Genomic DNA, 9,876 nt, shown 5'->3' on the forward strand with positions numbered 1-9,876 from the left:
GCACAGCCCGGGGGAAACCCACGACCATCCGCAGGTTGCTGCCAGACCTTCCAACTTACGGCCAGAGAGGAAGCCAGCATGAGCTGGACTTGAACTCACAACGACCGCATTGGTGAGAGGCTACTGGGTCATTACGCTGCGCTCAGAGTCATTGAAAATGCACAAGCTTTTGGTACAGGAAACCCACGCGCTATTATTTATTTATTTATTTATTTGATTCGTGTTTTACGTCGTACTCAAGAATATTTCACTTATGCGACGGCGCCCCGCATTATGGTGGGAGGAAACCGGGCAGAGCTCGGGGACACCCATGACCATCCGCAGGTTGCTGACAGACCTTCCCATGTACGGCCGCCTATCCGCTGTTAGGAATGGTAGAAAAAAACCTAACAGAGTCATTGAAAATGCACAATCTTTTGGTAGAGGAAACCCACCAGTTATTAGGAATGGTAGAGAAAACCTAGCAGTGCCATTGAAAATGCATTAACTTTTGGTAGAGGAAACCCACCAGCTATTAGGAATGATAGAAAAAACCTAACAGAGTCATTGAAAATGCACAAGCTTTTGGTAGAGGAATCCCACCAGTTATTAGGAATGGTAGAGAAAACCTAGCAGTGCCATTGAAAATGCACAAATTTTTGGTAGAGGAAACCCACCAGCTATTAGGCATAACAGAGAAAACCTAATAGAGTCATTGAAAATGCACAATCTTTTGGTAGAGGAAACCCACCAGTTATTAGGAATGGTAGAGAAAACCTAGCAGTGCCATTGAAAATGCATTAACTTTTGGTAGAGGAAACCCACCAGCTATTAGGAATGATAGAAAAAACCTAACAGAGTCATTGAAAATGCACAAACTTTTGGTAGAGGAATCCCACCAGTTATTAGGAATGGTAGAGAAAACCTAGCAGTGCCATTGAAAATGCACAAATTTTTGGTAGAGGAAACCCACCAGCTATTAGGCATAACAGAGAAAACCTAATAGAGTCATTGAAAATGCACAAACTTTTGGTAGAGGAAACCCACCAGCTATTATTTTTTTATTTATTTGATTGGTGTTTTACGCCGTACTCAAGAATATTTCACTTATGCGACGGCGGCCAGCATTATGGTGGGAGGAAACCAGACAGAGCCCGGGGGAAACCCACGACCATATGCAGGTTGCTGCAGACCTTCCCATGTACGGCCGCCCACCCGCTGTTAGGAATGGTAGAAAAAACCTAGCAGAGTCATTGAAAATGCACAAGCTTTTGGTAGAGGAAACCCACCAGTTATTAGGAATGGCAGAGAAAACCTAGCAGAGCCATTGAAAATGCACAAGCTTTTGGTAGAGGAAACCCACCAGCTATTAGGAAAAATAGAGAAAACCTAACAGAGTCATTGAAAATGCACAAACTTTGGTAGAGGAAACTCACCAGCTATTAGGAATGATAGAATAAACCTAGCAGAGTCATCGGAAAAGCCCCAGTTGTTTAGTTTAATCCTTGTTTTAACTTTTCTTTATTTTGGATCAAATGCAACAAATAACTAAATATAAATAAAGACGCATAGCACAGAGAGTAAATCCAGATCAGCGACGATAATATGATGTCAGGCAAATAGTCACAAGTAACCCCTTGAAATACGACCTCTTGTCAATTTACGTATTAAGGGCGTGAGTGCATATGCACGTATAGGTTTTGTCCCAGTAAACTTTGAATTTTCAATGCAAATATTTATATTATCTCTCTGACAGTTTTCAAGTATCCACATGGTTTATTGACAACAACGAATTCAGCAATAAAAGAAAACGTATTCTACCGTATCTCCCTGGACAATTAACAAGTTGTGTGTTGCTATTGACAACCGCATGCGGTTAGATCTAATCATGACGTCCGAGACAATCGGGTGTGATTGGTTGTTAATGGCAACCAAAGGTGATAACACCCAATCAAATCTTTGTGGACAATAGCCAAAGTTCATTCAGGGCGATATCGGCTGCAGTGTGTACGTGACGTACATACGCTCAAATCCCGAGAGGAACACGCCTAATGTACAAGAGGTATTATCTCCCAGAGCGACAAAAACATGTTGACAAACTGCCCGGATGTTCTGACTGCTTTTCACAGAGACAGACCAAACAAAGCCGAGTCTCTGTAGACCTGTGTTCTTCTAGACGAGCGATTAAAAATCCATAACGGAGAGGTTTGTTACGCTGGTGTTCTGACTCTACAGAAGAATGGACTCAGCAGAATGGCGCTGCGAAATAAAACGCATGTAACACAGGAGGCCACTCCGAATTCACCGTCCACAATGTCATGATCGGTATCCCCGGTTAAGATGGGTCAGTGACACTTTTTATATAATTTTGGGTCAGGATGATTGTTCGACTCTTCGTGATTTTGCTGGTATTGTAGCATTAAACATACTACTGCTGGTTTTTATAGAAATTCTAAAAAAAATATCGATTTCTGAAGGTAGACGTAACAAACAAAAGCGCCTTCAATTTGTCGTTTTGGAGATAACAGATTGATTGGTAATTATTAAGTAATTATATTTATTTATTTGAATGGTGTTTTATGCCTGACTCAAGAATATTTCACTTTATATATACACTTTATAAGAGTATTTCACTGTCAGATATATGGTTGGAGAAAACCGGAGTGTTCTGCTTAAACCACTTATCTTTGGTGACTTACTGACAAACTTACACGCCTGTGACGTACATGTTGGCGGATCACAAGTGATCGTTGACGAACCATAATCATCACAAACGGTCACACGAGCGATGTAGACCGCCTGCTGTCACCAAGACCTCACAAACCAAATAGTCGAAAAAGTATAGGTTTACTTGCCAATGCCAGGATAGAGCACATGTCTTGCGTGTCCTGGAGCGTACCTTGTCCTGTGAGTTTGCAGCTGTGTATATGTATTGAGATTTAACCCTGATTACACAGTTTGTGTATCAATATATTAGCATCGCCTTTCGTCACATTCAGGCTTTACAGGATTTGTCCTTTTTTGTCCAGTGCTTGTCTTTCATGCGCTGGTACAACTAAGTTGTGGCTTCACTCGCTGTCTTTACGCGTTTGACCTATTCAAGTCCAGTCTATGAGTCTTCCGCTTCGCCCCTACGTCAGAAGGTCTTCCAGCAACCTGCGGATAATCACTAGTTTCTTCAGGGATCTGCCCGGTTTCCTCCCACCATAATGCTAGCCGTCGTCGTTTAAGCGAAATATTATTGAGAACTGTCAACACCAGTCAAATAAAAAAATACGTGTTGACCTTAGTGGTAGGCCTAATGAGCGGTGGACGACATGTCGATGGCATGTCGACGGCATGTCGATGGCCGGTTGCGCTGTCTCACAGAATGTCTGTCGAAACAGACATTCTTATACGGTACCAGCCGTTGTCCAGAATGGAGGTCAAGGTCAATAACCGCAAGCATTTGCCTGCTACCAATATGGTGCGTGTATGTATCAGTAATATTAAAAGTAATAGTAAATTCTTGGGTATAGCGTCAAACGACTTTCTTACAAATTATCAATATTTTTAACGCATGTGACGCCCCAAATTCTGAGTAAATGTGCAATGAATTGAATTTCTGAAAATCTCTTCTTATTTGTGGTGAATAAATTAAATCAAATCCTCCTACAGTCTGTAGCGCACCAGTGATGTGCGTCACGATATATCCCCACGGTGTAGCCGTAACCGTACCAGTGATGTGCGTCACGATATATCCCCACTGTGTAGCCGTAACAAAAACGGACTGCCTTTGATCCAGCTTTTAAACCGTAAACACCAAATTAAAGGTGACTGATGTATCGTAGGTGTGTTAATTACCATCCGAGCAGAGGTAACGTTTACCCACATGCCGCGTATGTACACATCTCATCTGGCAATTTACCTGACGCTCCTAAGTAATCAGACCTGCTGCCCACTGAAGTCATTAACATTGTTTCAATTAAGCGATATTTCCTGGTATGATTTGATGGATCGATATACTGTGTAAACACGTTTGGTTTATCGATGTGGATTTACAGCGTCTGATTTGTGTCAGCACCTCGCTTTATGCTCAGGAATGTGGGTTCTGTGGTGAAAGGGATCACCCTTACCTTGAGCACCTAGCCTATACTCTCTCTAGGCTAGGCCTGGATGGGGTGTCTCCCGTGTCTTCGGACTGAGTGCTTGACAATTTTTCAGTCATATGACGACGAAGGAGTATATAATATGCTCCATTGTTGCAGGGCGGATTGCCACCGCTCTTTTATCTAGTGCTACTGCACTTAGACGACTTACCGAAGGTAAGTAAGCTGCTCACCCGAGCCATTATACTGACACGGGTCAAGCAGTCGTTGCACTATGCCCTTAATGCTGAACGCCAAGAGAGGAAGTTAAAACTTTCACACATAAGACATAAGGTCTTATGTGTGACCCAACCCAGAATGGACCCTGGATCTGCCGCCCCCGAAGCTGATGCGCTATCAGCTGGGCTATCGGGGCCAGTCTAGGTGTCTTCGGCATGGCGTTTCAGTGAGGCAGCACAATGATTATATCGACATTAGAACAGGTCTGGTACAACGAGACACCGTCGTGATATTACCTAAATAAAGATAAAGGCCACGTTAAACTCCAATTAAACAAACAGAATTGAACAGCAATTGATGACGAGTGTTCAAAATCCTCCACGGATATGCAATTCGTAGATTGTAAATTTCGCAATTACACTATAAGCGAACGACGACGTTAATATTGCTATTTGCATAGTCTAGCGTTCCTTGATAACCGACTGTTTTATACCGAAATCCTTGACTAGGACGTAGGACAGGCAGAAGACACCCCGAAAGCGTAATCATCCACCACACGTAAATATGCAGATTCTACCAGTTGACCACAGCAATATGCAAAAGTATGATGAATTCCATATAGACCTAGTTTTCTACTTTGATACATCACATTTTACTCTGTTTTAAACTAGATTGACTTTCTCACCTCAACACTAATTTACCTGGCCGTTATATTATTAATGTGCTGTGCTAATTACTCATCGACCCAGTTAACACAGGTGAGAAGAGGTCAGGCTTATATGCATCTGAGAAAGGGAGAAAGCGAGAAAGCGAGGGTGGGCAGTGGAGACAGGGCGAAGTGGTCGGTGAATGTGTTAAATTCACATGAGGGACAAGCCAGTAAGTTGTCAATTAAATTTAAAACAAAGCCAAGAAGGGCAGTTCACATATGAAGTACATGATTAAAGATTGTCTGCAAGAAATATCTGATAAACTCGTGTTAAAAACAGACGCATGGTGAAAGTAATCATCGGAGGGTTGATCAATTAAAGCTCTACATTTAAATATTTTTTGTGTTTTTTTTTCTTGATGAGATTTGTGATACATGTATAGGGTTTCAGTCATCTAGATTCCTCAGGTTGCCTTCGCAATTATATGATTATTTTGCTCTTGTATGACATAAAATAGTCGCCGCAGTAAGACTTGTCCAGTCCTGTCTTTTTATGGTATACATCAGACGAACCCGTCTAAAAGTTCCTCAGTAGTGTGCTCAATGTAGTTGGCTTATCCCTGACATTCCGCTTTCCTCTACCAGTAAATAAGTAACCACAATAATATTAAGTTAAAAACTCTCGAGTAGCCTTTAGGGAACATCGGGCTACTCACACGGGCAAAGTAGTGTCGTCGAACAAAGTAGTGTCGTCGGGCAAAGTAGTTTCGTCGAACAAATTAGTGTCGTCGAACAAAGTAGTGTCGTCGGACAAAGTAGTGTCGTCGAGCAAAGTAGTGTCGTCGAACAAAGTAGTGTCGTCGAGCAAAGTAGTGTCGTCGAGCAAAGTAGTGTCATCGGACAAAGTAGTGTCGTCGGGCAAAGTAGTGTCGTCGAACAAAGTAACAAAGTAGTGTCGTCGAGCAAAGTAGTGTCGTCGAACAAAGTAGTGTCGTCGAGCAAAGTAGTGTCGTCGAACAAGGTAGTGTCGTCGAACAAAGTAGTGTCGTCGAACAAAGTAGTGTCGTCGGACAAAGTAGTGTCGTCGAGCAAAGTAGTGTCGTCGAGCAAAGTAGTGTCGTCGAACAAAGTAGTGTCGTCGGACAAAGTAGTGTCGTCGGACAAAGTAGTGTCGTCGAACAAAGTAGTGTCGTCGGACAAAGTAGTGTCGTCGAACAAAGTAGTGTCGTCGGACAAAGTAGTGTCGTCGAACAAAGTAGTGTCGTCGGACAAAGTAGTGTCGTCGGGCAAAGTAGTGTCGTCGGACAAAGTAGTGTCGTCGGACAAAGTAGTGTCGTCGAACAAAGTAGTGTCGTCGGACAAAGTAGTGTCGTCGAACAAAGTAGTGTCGTCGGACAAAGTAGTGTCGTCGAACAAAGTAGTGTCGTCGGACAAAGTAGTGTCGTCGGGCAAAGTAGTGTCGTCGGACAAAGTAGTGTCGTCGGACAAAGTAGTGTCGTCGAACAAAGTAGTGTCGTCGACCTGGTCCCTTTCAGTATGCGATTGTATATGTTAAATGTGATGACAATAAAGCATTTTGAGTAATCTAGAACGGTAACGTCTAATAAATTGCAACTAATATCATCCCGTAACTTACCTACATGTAATTCTGCGTATAAGCCATTGTGTGTGACTGGTGTGTTCGGCATGAAGGGGATAGTGCAACGACTGGTTGACCCGTATCAGTATAATGTCTCGGGACAGGGCGCCTGACTTGCCTTCGGTAAGTCGTCTCAGTGAAGTAGTACTAGATGAACGAGCGGTGGAAATCCGTTCTGTAACAAGGAGGCACATTACATGCACTCTAAGGACTCTTTCGTCGTCATATGACGGAAAAATTGTTAAGTACGACGTTAAACCCCATTTCTTACCTACATGTATTTATTTGTTATTTGTTTGATTGGTGTTTTACTCCGTACTCAAGAACATTTCAATTATACGACGGCGGCCGGCATTATGGTGTGCGGTGGGACCACGTCCATGCGCAGGCTGCTGATAGACCTTCCTACGTGCTTGAACATAGCGACTGGATTGATGAGAGGCTCCTGGGTCATTATGCGGCCCTAGCGCGCTAACCAACTGGTCCACGGAGGCCCCCTTTACCTACCTGTAATTCTGCGTATAAGCCATTGTGCTAGGAGACCTTTACATTACTACCTTTGAAGCGTATAAGTTGACTGAGCCCTAACTGAAGTAAACCGATAAGAGGCCGGTTTTCACTGGTAATACATGTGATCATATGCCAACTATCACATACCGTCGTCACTGCTCTGGTTTTACTTCTGTGACGTAGGCTTTTACATTTTAAGTAATAGTCATTTGTCATTCGATCAATTAACAGTGAAACCAACGACATTACTGATTCGACTAATCAAATAAAGAATTACGTGACTCAGTCCTTAAGCTCAATTTCCTTAACACTTAATAATACATCGATCTCTGTCTGTCGATTACCATCTACTCCATTAAAACCCACAGTGCTCTGCAGCGTAACTAGTAACAATTGTTTCTAAGCCTGATTGCACAATGTAATATTGATTTCTCCCCTGCTAAGTTGATAATTTATCGATGCGCATCTGTTCAATGAAATTCCCGCCTCTTAATTAAACAATGTGATTTATTTTGTTTATTCATCCGATGATAAATCCGTTCTTTGCAGTTGAGATCATAGGCCTAAACGGGAACTCGTAAAACTGCTTCTCGTTTAAACCAAAGCTGTCGAAAGTTATGTACCGTATGATCTTTCCTGCATGTGATAGACCTTACGTAACGCACAGTTTTCAGTGCATGTGTCCTTATAACGCTAATATAAAAAGATTATAGCATAGGGAGTAAAACCAGAGCAGCAACAACACTTGTAGACCTCTTGAAAATGATCGTACGTAACCGGTGAAATACAGCATCTTGTCAATTTACCTCAGTTAGGGTTTTGTTCTATTTCTTCATGTAAATGTATAAATAATAGCGAATTGCAAGCCCCCTAGCACTACGGCTTAAACAGAATTATGTAAAAACACATTAATGCTGTGATGTTAACTGCACTATATTAGAAGTCATTGGTGTAGAATTGATTTATTTATTTATTTGATTGGTGTTTTACGCCGTACTCAAGAATATTTCACCTATACGACGGCGGCCAGCATTATGGTGGGAGGAACCGGGCAGGGCCCGGGGGAAACCCACGACCACGGTCGCTGGCAGACCTTCCCACGTACGGCCTGAGAGAAAGCCAGCATGAGATGGTGTAGAATTGATTTAAATGATTTATTGTCATCACATCGTCATCACATTTAATAGGCATGATATATATATATATAAACAATGCATTTAGTTTATCTAAAGATCGCTCTGCTGATCTTGCTCAACAAAGTGGAGATACTGAAGAGAATATAAGGCGTGTGCGAAGTGTACCTGTGTAGCCGCCTGTAAGCTTGCTTATCTGTTTATAGCACCCAGAGATCTATTGAGTTACGGTATTTATTCACGAATTTTTCGTTTATACGTCTGTGGTGAGGTACATTCATGTAAGCAACCAGAGAAATGCTCGGTGTAAGCGACAGCCAATAGACAATCTTCCTGCCAAATAAGCGAGAGTTGGATTCGAACCTGCGACCTGAATGATGAATGTCATATTGGCTGCCATGAGAGGGTCGCTTTAAATGACTTAGCCAGCGATAATGCCTGTTTTGTGATCAAAGAGTATGTATGAACTGATATTAAAATGGACTCACAATGAGAAGGGTTTCACAGTTTTTGTCTGTGGATTTCAGGACTGGGCCATGTATTGTGTTAATTGCTGCTGTACGCTGTATATCCTGTGAGCTTCGATCACACAGGCAAACGTTACCTGTCTTCATTTGCAACCATTATGACGAATTCACTGATCTTTAAGTATAATTAACAGAACAGGCTTAGCATTAGTGTGTTCAATCAAGGGATGCTGTTCATGTCTGATTTCCTTCTTTTAATTGCAGTAAGCGGTCATCTTTATAGATAGAGGAAAATGGGGCGCTTGGAGTTTAAAACCACCTCGTAAACCCATGGACAGTTATTGACAGTTCACTTATTAATTAACTCGAGGAAGTCTGATTGACACACTGAAATCACGGAGGGAGAGGTGGGGGAGTGGGGTGGGGGGGGGGGGGGGGGCGCTCCGAGTGGCCTAGTAGAGAGCATGCTGGTGCAGCTGAGCGGCTCAGCCGCCTTTCACAAATGCGGTAACTGTAAGTTCAACTCCAGCACTTGCTGAGATCCTCTTCGACCATACGTGAAGAGGATACCTGCGAATGGTCGTGGATTGCCCGGTTTCCTCTCGCCGCCGTCGTACAGATAAAATATTCTTTAGTTCGGCGTAAAATACCAAATAACGGCGTAAGAGTAAAACAAACAAATAAATTACTGCAACGGGCTACCCTGCACGCGCATGTAGGCCGTATCGCTGTACTTTGATTATACGACACTACTCCATCCAAATCCACAAAATAGCTATTTACTCAGTGATATAACTGTACAAAACAGCTATTTACTCAGTGATATAACTGTACAAAAAACAGCTATTCACTGAGTGATATAACTGTACAAAAACAGCTATTCACTAAGTGATATAACTGTACAAAAACAGCTTTTTACTGAGTGATATAACTGTACAAAAACAGCTATTCATTGAGTGATATAACTGTACAAACACAGCTATTTACTGAGTGATATAACTGTACAAAAACAGCTATTTACTGAGTGATATAACTGTACAAAAACAGCTATTTACTGAGTGATATAACTGGAAAAAAACAGCTATTTACTCAGTGATATAACTGTATAAAAGCAGCTATTCACTGAGTGATACAACTGTACAAAAACAGCTATTTACTCAGTAATATAACTGTACAAAAACAGCTTTTTACT

The sequence above is a fragment of the Liolophura sinensis genome, chromosome 2 (assembly GCF_032854445.1).
Source record: "Liolophura sinensis isolate JHLJ2023 chromosome 2, CUHK_Ljap_v2, whole genome shotgun sequence".
Classification (NCBI taxonomy): Eukaryota; Metazoa; Mollusca; class Polyplacophora; order Chitonida; family Chitonidae; genus Liolophura; species Liolophura sinensis.